This window comes from Cricetulus griseus (assembly GCF_003668045.3).
Source record: "Cricetulus griseus strain 17A/GY chromosome 1 unlocalized genomic scaffold, alternate assembly CriGri-PICRH-1.0 chr1_1, whole genome shotgun sequence".
Classification (NCBI taxonomy): Eukaryota; Metazoa; Chordata; class Mammalia; order Rodentia; family Cricetidae; genus Cricetulus; species Cricetulus griseus.
The window spans coordinates 154,909,069-154,932,883 of NW_023276807.1; the positions used below are offsets into that span (position 1 = coordinate 154,909,069).

The 23,815-nt window shown below is 40.1% G+C and overlaps 1 long non-coding RNA gene across 25 annotated transcripts in view; it reads right to left on the reverse strand.

Annotated features, from left to right (window-relative positions):
• Positions 1-18,768, reverse strand: part of LOC103161306 — a 144,247-nt gene extending 125,479 nt beyond the window's left edge. For 19 of the 25 annotated variants that reach the window (XR_004772397.1, XR_003479724.2, XR_004772400.1 and 16 more), the window contains exons 1-2: positions 9,673-13,823; positions 8,049-8,206 (exon numbers count right to left, since the gene is read on the reverse strand). This is a non-coding gene — a long non-coding RNA (uncharacterized LOC103161306). Of the gene's footprint in view, positions 1-3,728; positions 3,800-8,048; positions 8,207-9,672; positions 13,824-18,714 lie in introns of those variants that run through there. The other 6 variants (XR_004772401.1, XR_003479721.2, XR_004772402.1 and 3 more) reach the window with 5 other exon arrangements.
• Between the last annotated feature and the right edge of the window lie 5,047 nt (positions 18,769-23,815).

The window sequence follows — 23,815 nt, forward strand, 5'->3', positions numbered from 1 at the left end:
CCTTTCCTTTATTTCCTTTTTTTTAGTTTTTTTTTTTGTTATTTTATTGTTGTTGTTTTGTATTGTTTTGTTCTTTGAGACAGGGTTACTCTGTGTCACTTTGAAGCCTGTCCTGGAACTCTCTCTCTGTAGACAGGGCTGGCCTCCAACTCATAGAGATCTGCCTGCGTCTGCCTCCTGAGTACTAGGATTAAAGGTGTGTGCCACCACCACCCAGTTTCTTTCCTTTATTTCATTGCACTTGTTGTTTATCTATCTAGTTGTGTATATGTGTGTAAGTGTGCACTCACACACATCTACACACTACAGTATATAAGTGGAGGTCAGAGGACAACTTAGTAGAAGTCAGTTTTCTTCTATCATGTGGTTCTTGGGGATTGAACTCTGGCATTCAGGCTTGATGACAGGTTCCCTTACTAGCTGAGCCACCCGCAGTCCATATACCTTCCTTTTCAGGGATTTATGCCAGACAGTCTGTCACACAAGAAATGAGATATCTAAATAACACAAGAAATAAAACAAACCAACTCCAAAACTGCTCTGTACTGAGGCTGGCCACTCACTTCCCATTCTGCTCCCATACCTCATTATAATAATGTATATTGTCCAGCATAGAATATTAGGAATCCTTTAGTAAGCACACAATTTAGGACAGTAATTATATGCCAACATAGGCATGTCTCACAATTAAGATATAAACTTTATTCTGTTATATAATGTCAGAGGGAGATTAAACATTCAAATCTTAAATCTCTGATTTAGTGCCTAGAAGTATTTTAATTCAGTAGAATCAAGCACTCTTATCTAGAAACATCAATTGATAACGCAATAATCATTCACCAAGAGTAAATACGGCATGCCCTGAGATGTGGCGCCTCCTTCCCAAGCTGCCATAATTACAACATTCCCAAGTAAGTCCTCTGAATCATCGATATGCTGCCACATAAAACAATCCCTGGCCAGGCAACTTGCTCTTACTTAATCAGTATCTTCCTACCTATCTATCTATCTATCTATCTATCTATCTATCTATCCATCTATATCTATCCATCATCTATCATCTATCATCCATATATACCTATTTATTATCTATCACCTATCATCTGTCTCCCCCACTGTGCTTTCCTCTTCCCTTTCTGTACCACCACCATGGTATGAGCAGTCTTGCCACATGCTCTCTGTGTTGCTATCCAGCAACTTGGTCCCTTTTGAATTTTATCAAAAACAACTCCTTTTATTTCTTTGACTCTGCTTTGTTTACTTCTCCCCTGAAATTCATGTTTCTTTCATTCTACTAACTGTGGGTTTGGTTTTCTCTTCTTTTTCAGATCCTTGTTCACTTGTAATCTTTGTGTTTTCATTGTTAGTGTCATGTTCTCTTCTTAAGTTCTGATAAGTTAGATAAAGTGACTAACACATTTAAACAAAATGTCCATTAAATTATAGTTGCCATGAATTTTATCAGTTATACTCATTATCTTGAACATCCATATATAAATAGTAGAGTTTGCTCTCCAAAAAACCTTGAAATGTGATGGTTATTTGTACTCAGTTTCCACTTCCGTTGCTGTTGAGAGGGTTTATGGTGGGGAGCATGGTACTCGCCACCGACTTAAAGGTCTGTATTTTTAAGATTTGATGTCTCTAAAACTCAGAATGCCCTTTGTTATTAAGACAATAATCACTTTCTGACTGTGATTTTAAAGTAGGTTAGAGCATCAGGGTATCATCTAATCAGATGCATCTTAAATTAGTAATTTGGGTTCATAAATTCTTAAGACTATATGTTAGTTGGTTTTTAAAATGTAACTTAGCTTTTGTTTCCCATATTTCTAGCTTTCATTTCAGAATCGAGTCTTTAACCTATTCCCCTTTCATTAGACATGCAGCCATCACCCCCTGCTGGATAGACTTCTCATCACTGTGGCTAGATTGCTAATGAACAGCGCAAGAGGCATTACTATCAGCCCCTTTGGTTCCATCTCCATCCCTTCATTGCTTTTGTCCCAAAGGGCACACTATGTGTGAACTGAGGCACATTAATCGTCTATTAAACAGAATGTGAAGAAACTACTTGCTGCCCTGACCCAACCCCAATTAACAGCAGTACAAAGACAAATCGTTAATAAAACTAGTAGGCCATCTATCACCATGGTGCAGCCCAGCACCCCACTCATATGTACCAGTTAAGTACTGGCCATCTCACTCCCAGATTCTGAACTAACCTAAACCCACATGCCATCCATCAGCAAATCCTGTATTTGCTTTACAAATGTCTCGGGAACATCATCTAGCTTTTGTGCCATCACTTTCTTTTGCTGTATCTTCCCCTATTCCTCTCCTTTGGATTCTCTACAGTTAATGCTCAACTAGAGTGTTACTCTATGTTGAGTGAATGAGTCACCATTTTGCCCTTAACACAGCATCTTAAAGCTCCATTAGAAAAGTTAAAAGGTCATTGTAGTACTTAAAATGGCTTACGACCTTTGTATGGGGGGTCACAACTAGGAGGATGTGGAACCAGGGTTTGAATTGTAGGGCTTCAAATCCCAAAAGTAGATGTGAGATGAGACTTGTTCCCTGAATAGAGATTTCAAAGTGTAGGGAGGAGACTTAGGTAGAGTATACAATGGAAAACAGAGAGTGATTATCCTGAGACTTAACACTCTTATCTAAACATGCTTGCCTCAGACTCAACAGATGCCAACCTCCCCACTCTGGACTGTGTCTAGAGACTCAGGACTACCAGGGCCATGGGTTGATAACATCTACTGTCCACAGAACTAAGACAGTCCCTAGAAAAAATTACTGATTTTTATTAAGTATTTACTTAATAAAAGTAAATAAAAATAAAATTTACTTAATAAAAAGTTCATTCTAAGACCTTGAAGGAAGTTTTGAACCTATCCATCCAATTTGGGTCAAAGTGTAATATTCAGAATATCACCAGAAAGATTTCAGACACTGTTACCATGAACCTTTCTTTGAGCAGAGGTGAATAAAAATGTTTAAACTTCAAACATTACCTAGGAAAGGTACCAAACAAAAGAATAAACCACCACTGATCCTAAAATAAGAGTTTTAACTTATCAATAGAGTCAATTTCAGAGAATACTACAGACACAGGGAAAGTAACAAGAGATGATGATAATTCTGATTTATCCCAACCATTAGCTTTACTATTTCTTGAGTCACAAGATTCTCAGCATGTCTAAAAACAAGGCAATATTGCGGTGTCTATCTTTAATCCCAGTAATCCAGAGGCAGAGACAGGCAGATCTCTGTGAGTTTGATGTAAGCCTGATCTACATAGTGAATTCCATGACAGCAGGCTGCATAATGGGGCCCTGTCTAAAAAGATAAGCAAGGAAGGAAGGAAAGAAAGGAGGGAGAGAAGGAGAGAGGGAAAGAGGGAGGGAGAGAGCAAAAGAGAAAGAGAGAAAGGAAGAGAGAGAAAGAGAGAGAGAGAGAGAGAGAGAGAGAGGAAGGAAGGAAGGAAGGAAGGAAAGAAGAAAGAAAGAAAGAAAGAAAGAAAGAAAGAAAGAAAGAAAGAAAGAAAGAAAATGAGGAGCCAAACAACAAAACAAAAAGAAGAAACAGAATCAAAGGGAATAGTATTTAAAAGCAAGGTACTAGTGCAGCAAATGAGCAAAGCAGAAAGCCTTCCCCTTTCCTATAAGTTTAGTGTAGCTCCATTAAATGTCAATCTTCAGAATAAAATAGCTCACCTGACCCTTCCTCTCAGCACCCACTGGAAAACTCAGGCTGTGTGTTCGCTCTGTCAAGGGGTACCATATAACTGCCAATTTGGAAAAAAAAATAGTAATCACCTCCCATATACTCCACCTTCCTGGATTTACTTTCCTTGTCCTTCAAGAGAAAGGTAATGTATCATAAGTATCAGTGGGAGCCCACCAGTCTGTAAGTAAAGGGACACTGTGAGCTGCATATTATACAGAACTTGCTTTGCCCAGGTATCTCATTTTAATGTTAAGAATACATGCACTTCTAACTCTCCCTGAGAAGACCACAGCTCTCATGTAGACAGTGTCTTACAAGTAAATCCAGGGCATTATTACCACCAGTTGATTCAATAAAGTTATGCTATCCAATCCTAAGACTTTCACATAAATAACACCTTATGAGAAAGCCCGCGAGGGAGAGACGCTGGGTTCTTATAAGGGGTATCTGGCAAAAGCTTACATTTGTGGTGAAACTGGGAATGAAACAGGAATACTCTGGCTTTGGGCTATGCAGAGCATAGGAAATCGATCCCAGAATCCCCAGCGATTACAAGCATACCTGAGCTGGGTGGAAGAGCCCAGGCATGTACAGACAGGCAGAGCCAGCACCAGCTTTACTGCCCACAAAGACACTGCTGCCATTGTCTTCCTGTTTATCAAAGCACCTACCAAAGTCCCTCGAAGTCAGTGATCCCAAAGTTCACCGTGAACACAGCATACTTCACTTTAAACTCTACTCATGCCATACTGTGGCTCCAGCCACTAAAACGCACCTTTCCCTCCCACTTAAATTCTAATATTTCTTTGCATTTAGTCCAAGATTACATAAGAAAACCTTTCTCACTAAATCCAGACAATCCTGCACATAGGAAAAGTAGTAGAACTGTAAACTGTAGATCTCACCTCTTACTTTATTCCCTTTCACAGCTGTCTAGAGGATAATAAAGGCCAGGCCACAAGTATTTATTTCCAGCACTGCCAAACCACAGGGCTATATTGTTAGGGGAATGGTGGAATCTACATTAGTTAATCATTCAAAGGTGGATGATATAAAACCCCTAACAATATTACTGCTGTGATTCAGCTCTATTTTTTAAAAATCAGAAATAAAATGGAGATGTACCTCAATTGGAAAAAGTCTGGCCAGGCATCAACAAATCCCCCCATGCTGTACAAATCAAGGTATGGTTGGTACATGCCTGTAATCTCACATGCAGGTAAAGGCAAGAAAACCAGAAGTTTCTTTTTGGCTACAAAGCAAGCTTAAAGACAACCTGAACTACATGAGACCCTGCTTCAACAATAAAATAATAAAGTAATATATGACTCTGAAGATAGACTATCAAATGCATATTCACTTTTTACATGCACAGAAAGTTCATTTAAATTTCCCATATCATTTTCCTCTATTTATCAATATATTGTCTATATGACTTTAACAACCATACATTGCTTTAAATACCAAAGAAAGCATGTTACTATTAACATAAAAATGCCTTATTTTTAGAAGGCTTTTGTATTTGACTCATATCTCTTTTAGTTTAGTTTGGTTTGGTTTCTTCCCAGATCTCCACACAGAGCTCAGCTCATGTGTCCTGCTGATGGCAGGATTTGTGCAACTTTTCTTTAGCTCACTACTATTACAGTAAAATAGACAAAGAATAGTTATTTCTAGTAGGAATAGCAATTGAGCAAAGCTCCAGTTGGCTATTTTTTCCCCTCTGAGATGCAAATTCTGGCTCTTCAGCGGTATAGAGTGAGGATGAAGGGAAAGGGACCACACAGGAACAGCAGTCCTGGATGCTTTCCCTGTGTTAATCTGGGGAAAACCATGCAAAAACACTTCAACATTTTTTCAGATTTATTTTTGCATATGCACATGCATATTTTGCCTGCATGTATTTATGTGCACTTATGTGTGACTGCTGCCTGAAGATGTCAGAAGAGGGTATTGGATCCCCTCGAACAGTTATGACAGCCACCATGGGGGTGCTGGGAACTGAACCCTGGACTTATGTTGCAAGAGCTGCTAGTGCTCTTAACCACTGAGCCACCTCTCTGGCCCTGAGGGGGGGTGGTGGAGAAACAGTTTCACTGTTGTCCAGAATCTTCAATATCAGTCCTATTGAGCTTCTGCTTTTGGTAAAAGCAAACCATCTTTTGACCGACCCATACCTAACTGGCACCTGAGGGGGCAGACACAGGGACTGACATGACTTCCTGGGTGTGACCTTATGTGTCCTCTATAAAATACTCTCCCTATGTCCTCCTCTTGTTCTCACTGGGCAGTACAATACCCATGGGTCCAATCTTTTCCGGTACCTGATAAGCACAGTTTCTATTTGTACTATCTTCTGCTTTGTTCTTGAATATATCCCCAAATCAAAGATCCCACCTTGCCGCTAGTGCCTGATACAATGAATGGTATCTAATTTAGTGATTGACATAAATGTGTCCTTTTCCAGTAACTTTAAAAATCGTTTTTATTATTGACATGTTAATGGTGCAGATGAGTGGGATTCACTTTGATGTTCCCATGCCTGCACACAGTGCACACTGACCATCACTCACCCTTCACCTACCCTCACCCTCCCAGCACCCTTCTGCATCTCTTGTGATCACACCATTACCTTCAGGTCAGTGTTTTCCTGCTTGATTGTTACTGTTGTTGTGTACTATATCCATATATGAGAGGAAGCATGTGACACTAGTTTTCCTGTGTCTGTCTCATTTCACTTGCTGTGTTGCCCACCAGTTCCATCCACTATTACAGGGCTCTATTGTATTGCAGCTGAAAAAATATTTCAATTTATGCATGCATAATTTATTTCTTTGCCGTTCATCTGCTTGGGGCACCTAAGCTGATTCTCCGTGTTAACCATTCTAAGTGGCAAGTCAGACAGCTTTTCCCCTTTGGATCATGAGTGCTAGAGTAGCACTGGGCTTCTCACTTACATCCAGAAAACTGGGTGACACTGTGTAACTTACTTACACAGTATCTCCTTTGGTCCTTCCAAGACTCCTGTGAGGTAAAATACTATTTACCCATTTTATACACAAGGAAACTGAGGATTTCCCTGCCCCCCAAAAAGATAAAGTGAAAAGGGGCACAGTAAAGGTAAGATGTGGCTGTACCCCAATGCCAGGCTGCCACATACCCATTCTTTGAGGTGGTCCCCATGAAGAGAAAAGGGAACAATAGTGAAAGAACAGAAATGGGAAATACTTAATTTTGCTAAACTACTCACAGAAAGGAAAAGTGGTCCTACTCCCTTGAAACAATATTCTCAGAGCATTGATTATCCCACAGATTGAGCAAAAAGATGGGGAGCAGTATAGAAAAGAAAATCAATGAGTTATGTGACAAATTGACCATGTAAGGGTTTCATTTTCCTTATTAGAATTTAAGTTCTCAACCAGTTTCTTAGTGTCTGAATCATCTATTCTTGTAAGAAATAAGGAAGTCATGTAACATTCCCAACAGTGGATTCTAATCACACACACATACACACACACACACACACACACACACACACACACACACACACACACACACACACACACACACATATATATATATATATATATATATATATATATATTATATATATATATATCCTGCCCCCTGCCTCCCACTCTTCCCACCTCCACATCCACTCCTCAGAGTGGGTAACTTAGGGAATCAACAAAGTCTGCCATACCAACTTGAAGCAGGACCAAGCCCCTCCTCACTGTATCAAAGCTGAGTAAGGTATTCCACTATACGGAGTGGGCTCTAAAAAGCCAATTCATGCCTCTGTTATGTCCCGGTGCCACTGCCAGAAGCCCCCCAACAGATCAAGTCACATAACTGTCACCCACATTCAGAAAGTCTACTTTGGTCCTATTCAGGTTTCCCTGTAGATAAAAGTTTCTGTCCCAGCTGGTCCCAGAGCCTTTTAGCCCCAAATAAATACACAGAGGCTTATATTAATTATAAACTGTCTGGCCAATGGTGTAGGCTACTTATTGGCTAGATCTCTCTTAATTATTAACCCATTACTATTAATCTATGTATTTCTACATGGCCTCATCCTACCAGAGAATGCCTGTCCTATCTTCCCAGTAGCTACATGGCGTCTCTCTGGTAGCCTCTCTCTGCATCTTCTCCCCAGAATTCTCCTAATCTCATAGCCCTGCATATACTTCCTGCCTGGATACTGGCCATCATTGTTTTATTCATCAACCAATAAGAGAAACATATATACAGAAGGACATCCCCCATCATTCCCAAGCTGTTAGTCTGTAGACTGTGAGCTCCCCTACCTTAAGTCAGCTGTCTCTGTGGTTTTCTCCATCATAGTCTTGACCCACCCTTGTTCATGTGATCTCTCCTCCCCTTCTTCAACCGAACTTCAGGAGCTCAACTCAGTGCTTGGCTGTGGATCACGGCATCTGCTTCCATCAGTTGCTGGTTGTAGGTTCTGTGATGACAATTAGGGTGGTACTAATCCAATTAAGGGGGAAGAACCATTCAGACACCCTCTCCACTATTTCTGGGAGTCTTAGCAGCGTCAGAAGATGCATGCTTTTTTTGTGTGTCTGTTGAGTCTTTCCCCATGATTGATAAGTCTACACATCACCCTAGTACAAACACTATTTGTAAAAGTGTGAAATAAAACCAGCTACTATATTGGCCAGATTTGGGGGAAGATTTCTTACTTCTTTAGTTATAATCCTTTGCAATATCAATCTTGCTGAAAGACTGATCCTTAGTGTCTTTGCCAAAAGAAAAGGTTTTTTTTTTTGTTTTTTTTTGTTTTTTTGTTTTTTTTTTTTAAATAAAAGGATCATGGCAGCCCCGATCTTAACGCAGGTATTTCTGTTATGACCTTGATGCCACATGGAGAGCAGATCTGAGGCAAAGACTCATGGATGAATGTAAATTAGCTTTCAAGGTCTTCTTATTGCTGCTTGGGAATTTAGGAGGCTGCTATCGTTATAAGCAAACATGCCACATTTGTCATTTCATAATGAAACATTTCTTTTATAAGACATTGACATCTGGACAGCTTCGTAACTCAGAAGGTACAGAAAATAGAATAATTAAGTAGGTAATAAAATGTCATCCCAAGAGACCAAACCTATCTCAGGGAAGCTACATTACACAGACAGTTTTTGTTCTGTGATTTACACTGCTAAGCTATGTGGATTATATTTCAATCTCAGAGTAAATGGAACCTCAGTATTCATTGTGTGAACATGAACATCTGTTTCATTTTTCTCTTGTCCTGTGAAAGGAGTTTACTCTGAGACTTGCTTTTGTATTAAAGACAATTGCCAAATGAACAAATGTGAACATACATGTTATGTTCTTTATATTGAAATACCTATTAAAAATATGGAAGAACAGCAGGGGACTGAGTTAGTTAGGACGTTGGTTAAGGACCTCATTGGAAACTATCATTTAGGGTGGAAGATGTCTCTCTATGCCACTATGACCAACATTTGTGCAAAGGTAAGAGGCTTTTTATGCCTTTTTTAAAAAGCTGGGTAAACAGCATTGGACCGAACCAAGCCCTCTGAATGTGGGTGCCAGCTAGGAGGCCAAAACAGTCTATGGGACCTCTAACAGTGGAGCCAGTCTTTAACCCTAGAGCACAAATGGACTTTGGGAGCCCATTCCCTATGGAGGGATACTATTGCAGCCCAGATAGAGCAAGGAGGGCCTAGGCCCTCCCCTAAGCAATATGACAGACTTTGAAGGTCCCTGGTGAAGGGCCTCACTATCCCTGGGGAGGAATTGGGGGATGGGTTGGGGGGTTAGTGGGGATCATGGGAGGCTGGAAGGGTGAGGGAATGGGGGGATGGATATGTAAATATGAAAAAAATAAAATAATAGAAAGAAAAAAAGAAGCCAATTTAACTTAAATAATGTTTTCCTTCTTACCCAAATGAAACACTGATCTTCTAATTCTGTTGTTGTCTGTAAAATAAGATCCACCGGATAGATCACATCCTATCTCACACACTCACTGCTAACAGGGAAGATTGGAGCCACATGCTATGATGCCCTGTTATCTTCTATGTGCTATTTAAAAGGATAATATACATTGATTTGGCTGGAACATAGTACCAATCTATTTAGTCAAATATTATTCTGGTTGCTTTGATGACATATTTAGGGGAAGAGATGAGATTAGCATTTAAACCAGAAGGTTTGGGGTGAGTCAGATGATCCTCCAAAACTTAACTAATCTTCCCATCAGAAGGCCCTATGGAATGAAGACTGGCTTGCCCTTGGGCAACAGGAATTTGGCCCAGAGTTGGGTCTGCTTGTAACTGGGCCATAACTCTTCCTTCCCTCTCCAGCTTGTGGGTTTGCCCTGAAGATTGAAGACTGCCAGCAGACCCAGTTCCTTGAGTCAATTCCTTAACCATATTGATTCTATTTTCTCTAGAAGCCCCTGAATAATGTGAGTATAGTGTATGCCCAATTATCTGAATATACTCACCTACTGAGCATGTAAAGATGAAAAGATGGAGGAAATAATTTTAGATTTAGAGCAGGAGAAATATAAGAAACCATCTAATTTCCATGTGGATATTTCTTGTCAGTTTTCTTTCCAAAGGAGTCATGGCAATTAAATAGGGTCTATATCCCAAAGCTACTCCCAGCATCCATTGCTTTCCTCTGTAGGTAGACTTTACTTTCCTTACCGCCAGCTCCCAAATAACTGACACAGAGGCTTATATTAATTACAAATGCTTGCCCAATAGCTCAGGCTTATTACTAACTAGCTCTTACAACTTAAATTAACCCATTTCTATTAATGTATGTATTGTCCCGTAGCTCATGGCTTTACCTGTCCTCCAGCATGTCTTGCTCCTATCAACTCCTCTGACTCCACCCTCCTTCTTCCTAGTGTCCTTAGTTTGTCCTTTGTCCCACCAATACTTCCTGCCTAGCTACTGGCCAACCAGCTTTTTATTAAACCAATCTGAGCGACAAATCTTCACAGTGTGCAAAAAGGATTACTTCACAACATTCCTTATCACTGATGGGAAAATTTAAAGGACAGGGGATTTCCTTTGGCTCACAGCTCCTGAGAACATCAGTCCATCATGGTAGGGAACACATGGGAGAGGTCACTGCCTAGCAGCAAAGTGTGAGGCTGCCATTTGTAACCTGAAACAATCAGGAAGCAGAGAGGTTGAGTGAGACATACGTCAGGCTATATAACCCTCAAATGCCAACCCCCTGTAACCCACCTCCGTCAACCATGCCTCACACCCACAAAGACTCCACAACCTAAAACAGTGTCACTGATAGCCTAGTATTCAAATACTTGAGCTTATGTGAGTCATTTCCCAGTCAAACTATAATGGCCCCATTCTTTGTCCTTTGGCTTCTTTTTAAACATATTTCATTTATTATTCTTTAAATTTTATTTATTTATTATTTTATGTATACAAATGGTTTGCATTCATGTATATATGTGTATCACATGCATGCCTAGTGCCTGCAGAGGTACCCTACATTGGATTTACAAATGGTTGTGAGTGCTAGGAGTTGAACCTGGATTACCTTCAAGAATAAGACATGCTCTTAACTGTTGAGCCATCTCATCAGCCCTTCTCTTGTCTTCTTATAGGAACAAACATAGGAACCACTTAGAAATATGTAGTTTTGGACATGATAAAAAGCACTCTCCTTAAACTGCCAGTGTTAAAGGTCAGATCCTGACAAGGAAGGGGAAGATCATAGGCTGATACTAGCATAATGTATATTTGAAGGCTGAGCTCATTCTCCAACTTTCAACACAATGCAACACCATCTCCATTATTTCTCTTGGTCTCTCAAGTTTGCCAACTTGGAAATGTATTTTTTTATCAGTAAGTCATGAAATTCTGTGCTGTGGAATATTATTTTGTATATAAAGATGTGTTAGCATTTGTTTATGTTGTAGAATAGTCCTTTAACTAGACAAAGATGTGTTATATTTGTTAATGCTGCACTTCTGTAATGATGTAAAGATGTGTTGCCTAAGGCACCTAATTGGCCTAATAAAAAAGACTGAATGGCCAACAACTAGGCAGTAGAGGGACTGGCAAGGCTGGTAGGCAAATAGAATAAGTAGGAGTAGTCTAGGCTTCAGGGGAGAATGGAAGAAAAGAGAATGAGGGAAAAAGAGATGAGGATGCTCAGAGTCAGCCAGCTAGGCAGCCGCCAGCCAGTCAGACACAGAGTAGGACATACCGAATGAAAATAAGGTTAAAAAGCCCCGAGGTAAAATGTAGATGAAGAGAAACAGGTTAATTTATATAAGAGCTAGTGGGAAAAGCGTAAGATAAGGCCAAGCATTCATAATTAGTAATAAGTATCCATGTCATGATTTTGTCTTACCAATACTTCAGAGCCTCCAAGTACCTAGGCTTTACCTATAACCCAGGGCCCTGGAATCAGCAGAATCCTGGCGCTCAAGAGTTAAGTCTCTACAAGTTGGAATGGAAGAAAGGGAGCTGACCTGTAATCATCAGCATCATAGAATCACCAACACTGGTTTAACACAGAAGGTTTCCATAAGGGAGGGTCTAGGCCCTGCTCCAAATGATATGACAGACTTTGAAAACCATCCCCCACGGAAGGCCTCACCCTCCCTGGGGAGCAAAAAGGGGATGGATAAGGGCTCAGTGGGGGGCAGGGGAGGAGAGGAGGGAGAGGGAACTGGGATTGGCATGTAAAACAAGCTTGTTTCTAATTTAAATTAAAAAAATTACTTAAAAAAAAAAAAGAACTGGTGCTCCATATGGAAACTTGTGGGGTCTACTTTGGGAAGTACAAATCAGCACCATTAGGAATCGCCCTTAATGCAAGCTGGCTTCAGTGAAAAGAAAGGTCATAGTGCATGCTCAGACTTTCAGAACCATCAAGACCAAAATCACTGAGAAGGAAATAAAAGCAAAATAAATGTCTCTAACTTTACATGATCCTATCTGCAGTTTTTAAACATTGAAAACATTTGGGAAGTCAAATGAAGCCATATGCAAATTGAATATTCAAAAGAGGGAAAAACTGGCATCAGGGAGTTCCACGCTTGCCAAACTGAAGGAATGTTATTGAAGATTCCTTACATAAATGTTCCTTGGCCTCAGAGTGAACTAACAGGTCTTAAAAGTTGCATTAGCCAAAGAAAATTCCCGTAGCAAATAAAGTTTTTAGGTGAAAGCATCAAATTTTTCCCTTCTGCTGCCTAAAGAGGAGTTACTACCAGTTATCCTCACAATCAGCAATCAGGGCATTCAGTTGGTTTCATAGATGGCTTCCCATTTACAGGTGAGACTTCACTATCCCAGATCTATCGAGCAAACAGGAGTCAATAAGCCGTGAGGCCCACTGCTTAAGTGCTGGTCCCTACATTGGAACCAGAATCTGCTCAGGATACCTTCTGTCCTTACAGCCCTAAGTTGATAGACTTTAGGACAACAGATTTTTTACTCTTGCACTATTTTAGATTTCTGATAGAAATAAGATTAGCAGCCTGGTCTACAGAGCAAATGCAGGGACAGCCAGGGCTACACAGAGAAACCCTGCTTCAAAAAACAAAAACAAAACAAAGGTTAACAGTCTGAAAGAGTCATCACTGAATATTCTGGAATTGAGAGAGGTGCTTTGGAGAGGTGGGGTGGGAATTGGGGTCTTGCTGTTGTTGTTATTTTGAGTTTGGGGGGGTGTTTTTGGTATTTGCAGATGAAGTCTCATGTAAACTTAAACTCAACCACTTGACTGCTAAGATTAAGGGCATGTACTACTGCTTCTGCCTATTTCTTTTCTTTTTTGAGAGAGAAGGTTTCTCTCTGTTACAGCCCTGCTGTTCTAGAACTCCCTTTGTAGACCAGGCTAGCCTCAAACTCAGAGATCCACTTGCCTCTACATCCCTGAGTACAGAGATGAGCTACCACCACCTGACTCTAGCTTTTATTATTTACTTTATTATTATTACTTTATAACTTTATTATTATTATTACTATTATTATTACTCAAATATGACTTATTTGAGAAAAGGTACTCTGGTAATATAATATTTATTATATATAAAAGCTTGCCTGAGGATTCAGAAAGTCAGCCACAAACCATAGAAGCCAGGCAAACAGCTTTAATCCCAGGACTCAGGATTAAGAGGTAGACAGATCTCTGGTAGTTCCAGGCCACACTGAGTACAAGAAATACATCCAGTCCTAAAAAGAAATAGTTCACACAAAGATGATCTCAGTACTTGAGATCACGTGACTTTAATCCAAGACTCATGAGAGGTATTTAAGACAGGAGCAGGGTCTTAGAGTTAGCATTCATCTTCCAGCCACAATGAGGATAAGAAGACATTGAGTCTCAGAATTCTCCAGCCACGATGAGGAGAGGCAGCAGTCTGAGACTTGGTAAAGAGCTCATGGATCAGCCCTTTCAGCCTGATCTAGAGGGGAGAGCTAGTGGCTGGCTACTTTGCTTTGCTGATCCTCATCTTGAAGCTTGAACCCCAATATCAGTCTCTGGGTCACTTAAAATTTGTGTTACAAGGTATGACTATATACCTGAGCTGCCACTTAACTCCCATCCTCCTGCCTCAGCCTCCTGAGTGCAGGGAATGCAGATGAGCACAATCACATCTGGATGTAAGGAAGCTGTCATCCATGAATTGGCAATGTGTTTAAAAAGTACTGACATGGCTTGAATGCCCTTCTAGAACTAGTATTCAAGTTGAATTTCCGTTGTAGTGGTATTGGGGGGGTAAGAGTTTGGGGAGGTGATCAGGTAATGCAGACTCCACACTCACTGATGGGATTGGTATTGTTAGAAAGAGGAAAACATGGCCCTCTTGCTCTCTCATCTTCTAACCATGTGTGATGAGATAATCATTCCAGATCAACAACTTGATCTCAGATTTCCCAGCATCAGAACTGCGATGCAAAAAAATTATGTACATTATAAATTACCTACTGGTGGGCATTCTGTTACAGTCACACAATAAACCAACATCTCTCCAACCATCTATTATATTCTGCTCCCACTGAATATACTCAAAAATGTTATGTGTCTGGAGTTTCTCTATTTACCAAAGACTAAGAATAACTTTATTTTCACTTGCCTATATTTAAGGATGTTGTTTTCAGAATAACTTACAACACCGTACCACTAGTTCAAAGTAGACACTAAGCACAAGAATCATGTCTTGTTCAGGAGACAGAATAAACAAGGATCTTAAAAAAAAAAAAAAAAAAAAAAAAACCACTACAGGATTTCGATGTGTGGCCCTGGCTGGCCAGACATGCTCTCTGCAAACTCACAGAGATTCCTGTCTGCCTGCCATGCTGGGGTTGAAAGTGCATGCCAGCATGCCTAGCAGTGATTCTTAATGCAAACAGTTGAGAAGAGACCCTCAAAATATCAGAGATCAAACAGAGGAAGTGAGACAAGGAAGGGAAGACAGCAATAAAGGCTGGGTGGCACTGATTCCTGAGGGAGAAGAGTATAAAAGGAAGTTTCCTCGTTGGAAGTTTTGACTTAGCAAAGAAAATTCTCTGCTAATTCTAGACACTTAGTGATGACAGCTGCTCACAGTGAATGTGAGCCCTTCTAACTTCCAGGTGTCCAGGTAGTAGCTACCTGCAGCTTCGGCAGGCGAAGACAAACAAATCTGTCCTGTCTATGAAAACACAAACACTCTAAACACTAAAGGTGGCCTCAGCAACCTACATTTCAGGTTAGTAAGTTATGATGTAGCTCTGATTTTAACCTAAAGCAGGAGAAAACAGAATCTAAAAGGCAAAGCACTTCTCAGAGATGGCAAGCCAACACTAACAGAGTAAAGGGGGCTTTTACAAACAGCTAATGCCTACTGTGGGCCAATAAAACACTTAATTGCATTATCTGGAAGAAAATGTTATCACATCCTCAGTGGTGACAAGGGAAAGATTTCGAGATTCATTGGAATATTCCAATCCCCTTGTCTTCAAGCAATAAAAGATGTTATTAGACATTTACTCTGTGTGAGGACACAAAGTTAACACATTTAATCCTCCCATCTACTTCATGAAGTTATTACTGCTATTACATACTCTTCATATGGGAAAACTGACATCAAATGAGTTAAGGAATTGAGCCAAGGTCATGTACTTTTAGTAAGTATTTGGAATTTAGCTCCAGGGTGGTTAGTTTAAATTGTCAATTTGGTACAATCTAGAATTGCCTAGGAATAAAATGTCACTGAAGGATTATCTAGATTAGGTTGGCCTGATGTTCTTGTATAGGTGCGTTGTAAGCTGGATTTGTAAGCTAAAATTAACAGCTTCTCCATGAAGTACTTTTGTCAAAATATTTTGTCATCACAAAGGAAACAATACTAAGACAGCCTCTAACCAACCCTTCGTGATTCCAATATTCATATCCCTATTATTCTCAATAAGGTCATCATTGTTTCCTTAAAAAAATGAAGGCCTCATTGTTCAGTGTTTTTCATATATTTTTCTTCAAATGTCGCCTTGTTTAAGATAAATTATATCAAACAATTTTTAACTGTTTATCATGTACCTTTCTCATTTTCCTCTTTACACATGTACATTTTTCCTTCCAAACTCCTTCACCTTCTATATCCCTCAATAAAGCATGTTGAAGTATGATATGGATGGATTGCATCTATTTCAGGAAAGTCCAGAGGCCACAAACCAGTTGCTGAAAACTGGTCAGCATGGGCACTTGCTTTTCAATCCTGAATTCAGTTACCTGAGTCAAACTCTAATGAAATTTGTTCCCAGCTTTAAAAACTCACCGCCTGTGAGACATTAGGTAACTCTGGAGAGGAGTAAAGCCCTCACAACCTTCAGGATAACCAAATAGAACTTGGGCATTAAAAATATTATGATTGTGCTCATAAAATGGGCTAGTAAGAAAATTCTTCAATGACCACATCCAAAGAAAATGATGTCTTGAACCTGATTTATGTTTGCAAACTTGCAGTGAGTTCCTTCAACACAGAGTATTTCCCCAGACTACTGAAACTGCCTGTGTCTCCTGACTTTACTCTGCATCTGCGTCATTAAAGCTGTGGCATACTAAATACAGAGGAGCTGAGGTGTGATTATTTTTTCTCTGAAGTTCAGTACTGCTGTCAGTCCATGGATCTGAATTTCACCAGTCCCCCACACACACCAAAATGTAACTAAATACCATTAAAATTCATTATTGTTGATAAACTATGTTTCCAGCTCCCTGAATTATAAACAGAATCTAAGAGGTCTGGAAGGGAAGGGTGTAAACACAGGACATAACTCATTCTTTTCTGACCTGAATGAGGAGATGGCTACTTGCTTCTCTGTGGCTCAAGGGAGTCTCTGTACACATATTGACTTTAATTGCATCCCTCTAAATACACACACACACACACACACACACCTGCTCTACAGCATCAACTGCTGGCTTGTGTGAACTTTGTGGGTTCCTTTGCCCTCTGACTTTTAATTAGGTTTGTATAGTGGGGGAAAGGATTATATCTATAATGAAACCATCTACAAAACCAAAGGAGGAGGAGGAAGAAAGAAGGGAAAGTTGATGATGATGATGATGATGATGATGATGATGAGGAGGAGGAGGAGGAGGAGGAAGAAGAAGACAGAAGGAAAAGGAGGAAGAAGAAAAGCTGCAGCCAAGATGGCTGGATAGAGGTGCCCTGAAAGTCAGTGTCCTGACTCTGCCATAGGGAAGAAACAGGGCAACAAAGCAGAAACTATCACGAGGAGGGGAACTAGGAGAGAAGTCAGAAAATCAGTAAGGGAATGGGAACTCTAAAGACAAGGAGAGTCAGAAAGCACCAGGGGAAAGCAAACTACATCTCCCACCCTGGCTGTTTAACAGGGTGGGATGGATTAGCACTGCTGGAAATAAAATAAAAGTGCCAGCAGCTCTAACCACAGACAGACTCCACAGTTCTCACAGGCTTTCAGTCCATTTGGGGAGCAAGGTTGTCTGACAAAAGAACTCACATTGTGTCCTCCTCAAGTACCTGAGCCTATGCTGCTAGACAGCCACTAGTAGACATTTGTCCTGCTTTAGAGGCTGGCAACCAATGGGCTAACACAGTGATGACTACTGAACATTTGCTTTCCTCGATGGGTGGAACACAGACCCTCCTGCCCCAGCATCCTGCATTTTCAGAATCAATGGCTATCATAGCCACAAAAACAAGAGATAGAGATCCACCCACGTTACCACTTCATTAATCAGGAACCAAGGAGGATCTTGAAAATGTACCCACTCACTGTTGCCATGTCTCAGCTTCACTTGCACCTGTCCATTGGGAAGGTCCCAGCTTCATATGACTATCAGTGGCAATAGAGGGGATCAATTACACCAGCCCAGGTAGGGAAATGTTCCCTACCACCCACCCTAGTTCTCAGCCTTGGGACTGTAGCTGCAAGTATAAAAATCCCAAGAATCACCCTAGTTTTTCTCTAGGGACCAAAATAATGTCATGCTCCTGTCTGCAACTCAGAACCATGGCTAGTGATGACAAAGTCTTATCCCCATAGAGCTTATGCCATGTTCTCACAAAAGCATCCCAATTAAATTCCTTCACCTCCAAGATGACAACTACCATAGCCATAGGCATCGGAGCCACAATGCTTGGTGAAGGACTATTCTGTATCCTACACCAGAAAGACAACACCAATAGACATGCTAACATGAAAGGGGAAAGTTCATGAGGCTTCAGCCCTACATAAATAACTACAAGAAATGAAGGAATGTTGAGAATGTAGAAAGGAGTGTTCCTCAGGGAAGAGCCCACCAGCACAATTGGTTATCCAATACCCAGTGTTCAACTGAAATCATGTACATACAAGCAACATTACACAGACTGTTATGATAAATGTTACAATAAATCTTTTTGCCAAAAGCCGCTGAGCCCCACTGCCACGTGTAAGCTTTACACCAGCCACCTACCCAAGTTAGGCCCAAATGAATACACAGAGAGACTTGTATTAGTTACAATGCTGCTTGGCCAATGACTAGGATTCTCATCTGTTAGCTCAGTATCAATTATCATACATCTATATATTTTATAAGACTTATCTTATCAGACGCCTTATTGGCGTCCCTCCTAGCTGGTGGATCACATTGTGCCGCTGGAGCAGGAGCCAAGGGGAAAGAGAGCAACACTTCCTTTTTCCTCTTCTTAAATATGAGTCTCCTTGCTATGTCACTTCCTGTCTGGAACACCACTTCTCTACTACATTTCCCAGAATCCTCTTTGACTCCTAGTCCAGCCTAACCTGCTGTCTCATTGGCCAAGCAAGTACTTTATTTATAAACATACACAGAAGTATTTCCCCCATCATCTCCTCTTTTCTGTCTAAATAAAAAGAAGGGTAACTTATTTTTTATAATAACTGAAGAAGACTATAACCATAACTATCTGTCTTCAACTCTATCAAAGACCACAGAAGGATAATATATAAACTCTAGAATTGACAGGACATCTTGTTACCTGGACAGTCACCCAAAGTTCCTCTGTAATGTTGGGGCATCCATCTTCAGCCTATAGGCCACAGTGTGTCTAGCACACTCCTCCATTTTAACAGGAACCCTTCAGTTTTATAAGTTCAGCAGTCATTTTCTTGTGGGTCCTGCATGTCCAATTTATACAGCAACAAACAGTCCAGGCAAGAGCAGTTTCTTGCCCAAATGGCTAGTCTTGCCATGTTGAAAGCAAACTCCATAACGAGTTTCTTTGATGCCCATCCTCCTTTCTGACGTAATTGGTGTGCCAGGAGCAGTTGTGTCTCACTGCCAAGAAAAACCCTAAACCATTTAAATGCCATATTTCTGTAGGTCTTTGAAAGGTTTGAAGAATACCTAACCATCTCAAATACATCTCTATATCTAGAAAACCTAACTAACCTAATTATAAGTTCTGACTATTATAGGTAAAAGATCTGTATAAACACAATACCTAAACAAGAGTAGACATATACATATCACAAAACTGACCTTAAAGTTGTATCAATAAATGAAAATCTTTACCAATTTAAAGTATTCATTCCTATATGCTATTCCCTTTTCTTTCTTTATCATTTATAACCAACCTCATTTAAATGAAAACAAACATTTATAAACAATACTTGGGAATATGGGCGTCGTTCTTTCTGAACTGCTTCCTGCTGATTGGGGGCGATGTTCATATACCATTAGGATCATGATAAAACATAGAAACCTGACCAAGTCCTTGTTTTTGTAGTCTGTAAGGCTGTATCATCTCAGCTTTAGGGGGTCTTGCTTGATCAAACCATATTAGTCTGGAAGGAATCCACAGCTTCTGATTTTCTGTGTAAATACAAGTAAAACCTTTATTTCTAAGTAACCTGTCCTTAAACTCAAATCCTGAAGTTAGAGCATTTTTAAAATGTATAAGTTGGATTAATTTAGCAGCATTTATAATCAAATGTATTTTAGCAGCAGTAATTCTTTCCTCGGCAATCAAACAATTTAAAGACAACAGTATGGCATTTAGTATCCAGATTCTCTGTGTATTTTTCATCTCTAGGTGGCTTTTTTACTATTCTACTTTTACTTCCTTTTGTTTCTTTTTTTTTTTTTCTGAGACGGTTTCTCTGTGGAAATCTGCCTGCCTCTGCTTCCTTTAGTAAATCCTTCCTTTAGCCACCATAACCCGGCTATTCTATTTCCTCCTGTTACTTTTTCTCTCACAAGCCTATATATATATATATTTTAATGTAGTATAAACCTTTAGAGGTTTTTCTTTATCTGGATCTGTCTTTATCATCTCAGAAGTGTCTAGTCTAAACCCCAGAAGTGTCTAGTCTAAACCCGCGAGCATATGGAAGCTGCTCCCATGTAGCTCAGCGGCCCGGCAGGGCAGGCTGTGGTGGCAGGTTTACCTCTTTCTCTGGGAACCTTCGGGCATGGAGTCACCCCACTTCTGGTACCATTCTGTTATGATAAATGTTACAATAAATCTTTTTGCCAAAAGCCGCTGAGCCCCACTGCCACGTGTAAGCTTTACACCAGCCACCTGCCCAAGTTAGGCCCAAATGAATACACAGAGAGACTTGTATTAGTTACAATGCTGCTTGGCCAATGACTAGGATTCTCATCTGTTAGCTCAGTATCAATTATCATACATCTATATATTTTATAAGACTTATCTTATCAGACGCCTTATTGGCGTCCCTCCTAGCTGGTGGATCACATCGTGCCGCTGGAGCAGGAGCCGAGGGGAAAGAGAGCAACACACAGACTGAGCTGATTTCATATTTATATTTGGGGGACAAGCACATGAGATCATGGCAACAGCAACATAAAGAATTCGAGGAAACCCTTTGCAGCTATCAATTCAATAAGAAACTCTTAACCAGAATATACTAATAAATTCCAAAACTTGAACACCAAACATATTCAACTTACAAGTTATGGTAGTGACTGGAGAAATGGCTCACTGATTAAGAGCACTTGCTGCTCTTGCACAGGACCTGAGTTCAATTCCCAGCACCCATTCCTGGCAGCTCACAACTGTGTAACTTCAGCACCAGGGGATAGAATAACCTTTTCTGGCCTCCACAGACACTTGCACTCAGGTACACATACTCACATAAAGACAGACATGCTTGTGCGCGCACGCACACACCCACACCCACCCCCCACCCCCCACACACTGCTGGTGAGAATTAAAAGAAAGAGAGAAATCTTCCACAGTGTTGATGGGAATCTAAGTTAGCACACCCCTTATGGAAAACAACATGGAGATTCTCCCAGAAATTCTAACTCTGGAATTCACAAAAGATACGAAATTATTATGCCAAAATACTTGCTGTCCTGTGTTTATTGCTATTCAGAATATCCAAACTTTGTGGTCAACTTGACATCCAGCATCAGGCAAATGGAAAGAAATGAAATGTGTGTGTGTGTGTGTGTGTGTGTGTGTGTGTGTGTGTGTGTTGGAATATTACTCATCCATAAAAAGGAGTAAACTCCATCACTTGCAGCAACATGGAGTTTGTATTCCTGTGTCTTCTTTAGTTGACACAGTTCAATGCATAAAGACAAACATGTTCTCATTCATGTGTGGAAAAAAATGGGTCAATTTCATAAATGGAATCATGGCCACGAGAGACTGGGAAGGGCAGAGGAGAGGAAGGATGAAAAGATGCTGTATAAAGGGCACAAAGAGACAGGAGGAACTGATGTACTCTTTATAACATGTAGGGAACTATTAATTAAAGCAATGTGCTACATCTCAAAATGACTAGAAGACATGAAAGTTACTAGTATTTGAAGATATGAAAATGCCTAATGCTCTGATTTTATGATGATTCATGACAGAAGTCATTAAATCTCCATAAGAGACCTCATGAAAATGTGGAAATACTATGTCTCAGCCTTAAAAAGTAATTAAACAAATAAACAAAATACTATTGGGGGTTTTCATAAGCATTCTGGGCTATATTCCACTCCAAATTGATATGTTAGTTTTTATGTTTATATAATAAAATGCCAATGATATGAAGAACCACAACCTCACCATTATATTAATAGCCACCATAACAGCCTACATATACTGAGCCATTAGTATTGCCTGGTGCTGAGCTTGACTAGCACCATTTCATTCAGGCTGCACAGTAACTAAATGCACGCGCGCGCGCACACACACACACACACACACACACACACACTTTGCATATGTCACACTGAGACTGGCACAGGTCAGATAATTTTACTAAGGTGAAAAGTCAGTGAAATGCAAAGCCATGGTCTCATCAAGTTGACTGTGCCTAGGAGTGTGTGTGACTGATGCCAAGCCACTGTATATAAATCTTTGATGAGGTGCCAAAGCTTAACCCTTCAGCTGCCAGATAATTCAAGACTAAGAAAGTAAGTTTCCCAAAAAACTGAGGGCATTGGCCATGGTATATTCTGGCTTTAAAGTAGCAAGAATGTGAGAGGTGAGAAAAAGAGGCACGATGTCTTTAAGTTATACTGCTACTCTTATTTGAATAGTAATATGGAATGCCTTATGTTCATTATACAATATTTGATATTTAACTTTCCAGTTCCAGCAGATGGAATTCAGAAAGGAGAAACGGAACTGTTGTTATTTCTATGTCTTCAAGAACCCAGAGAAATCAGACAGAAATCAGAACATAACTGAAAAGCCTGACATCTTAAGGAATGGCTCCATGACTTTCTGAGGCTCACCTTTGGCTTCAGCTAAGGTTCCCCAGTTTTAACTGAATGATAATTAAATCTGGCCTATGCATGTAGAATAGGATCCTTTTCCCCCAGGGCCTTCACTTTACATGTTATATTCTACCACTGTTACAAATACGAGCTTACATGCAAGGAGTGTGGATAAAGTTCCAAAATAGGCCAGGGACAGCATTCTTAAAAATAAACACAAGGGGACATGCACAACACAAAAAATATGGACAGAATTCAGAACAATTGGACTATGGAATCTGTATATTTGTCTGCCCTTTGTAAATGTAAAATATACATGGAAAATTCCATAGGATCCAATCAAAAGTCACCTGCCATACAGGTTGGTGGTGGCACATGCCATTAATCCTAGGACTCAGAAGGCATAGGCAGGTGGATCTCATGATTTTTCAAGTTCCAGGCCAGCCATGGCTACAGAATAAGACCCTGTCTCAAAAAGAAGTGTCTATATCCATTATGGTTCCATATTCTTTCAACTACTCCATGGATAGGAACACCACAGCCCCAGTAAATACTTTAGGAATAAAATGTATAGGCCATTCATTTACCTGAGCAGGCTTCACAGAGGACAGTATGAATGGACTTGTTACTAGAAATTTCAAGAAGAGATTGACATTTCTCCCAATTAATAGTATCCCTCCCTTGGCATATGATAAGGTATGATAAAGTTGGGAAAGGGGTTTCAACGGCACACCCATTCACCTCCAAATCCAAGAAAATCAATTATCAAATAAAAGGTCAAAATCTACACATTTCAGACATCAAGTGTTTGAGAAAAAGCCAAATCTATCCTTTGTTGAACCCACCCTGA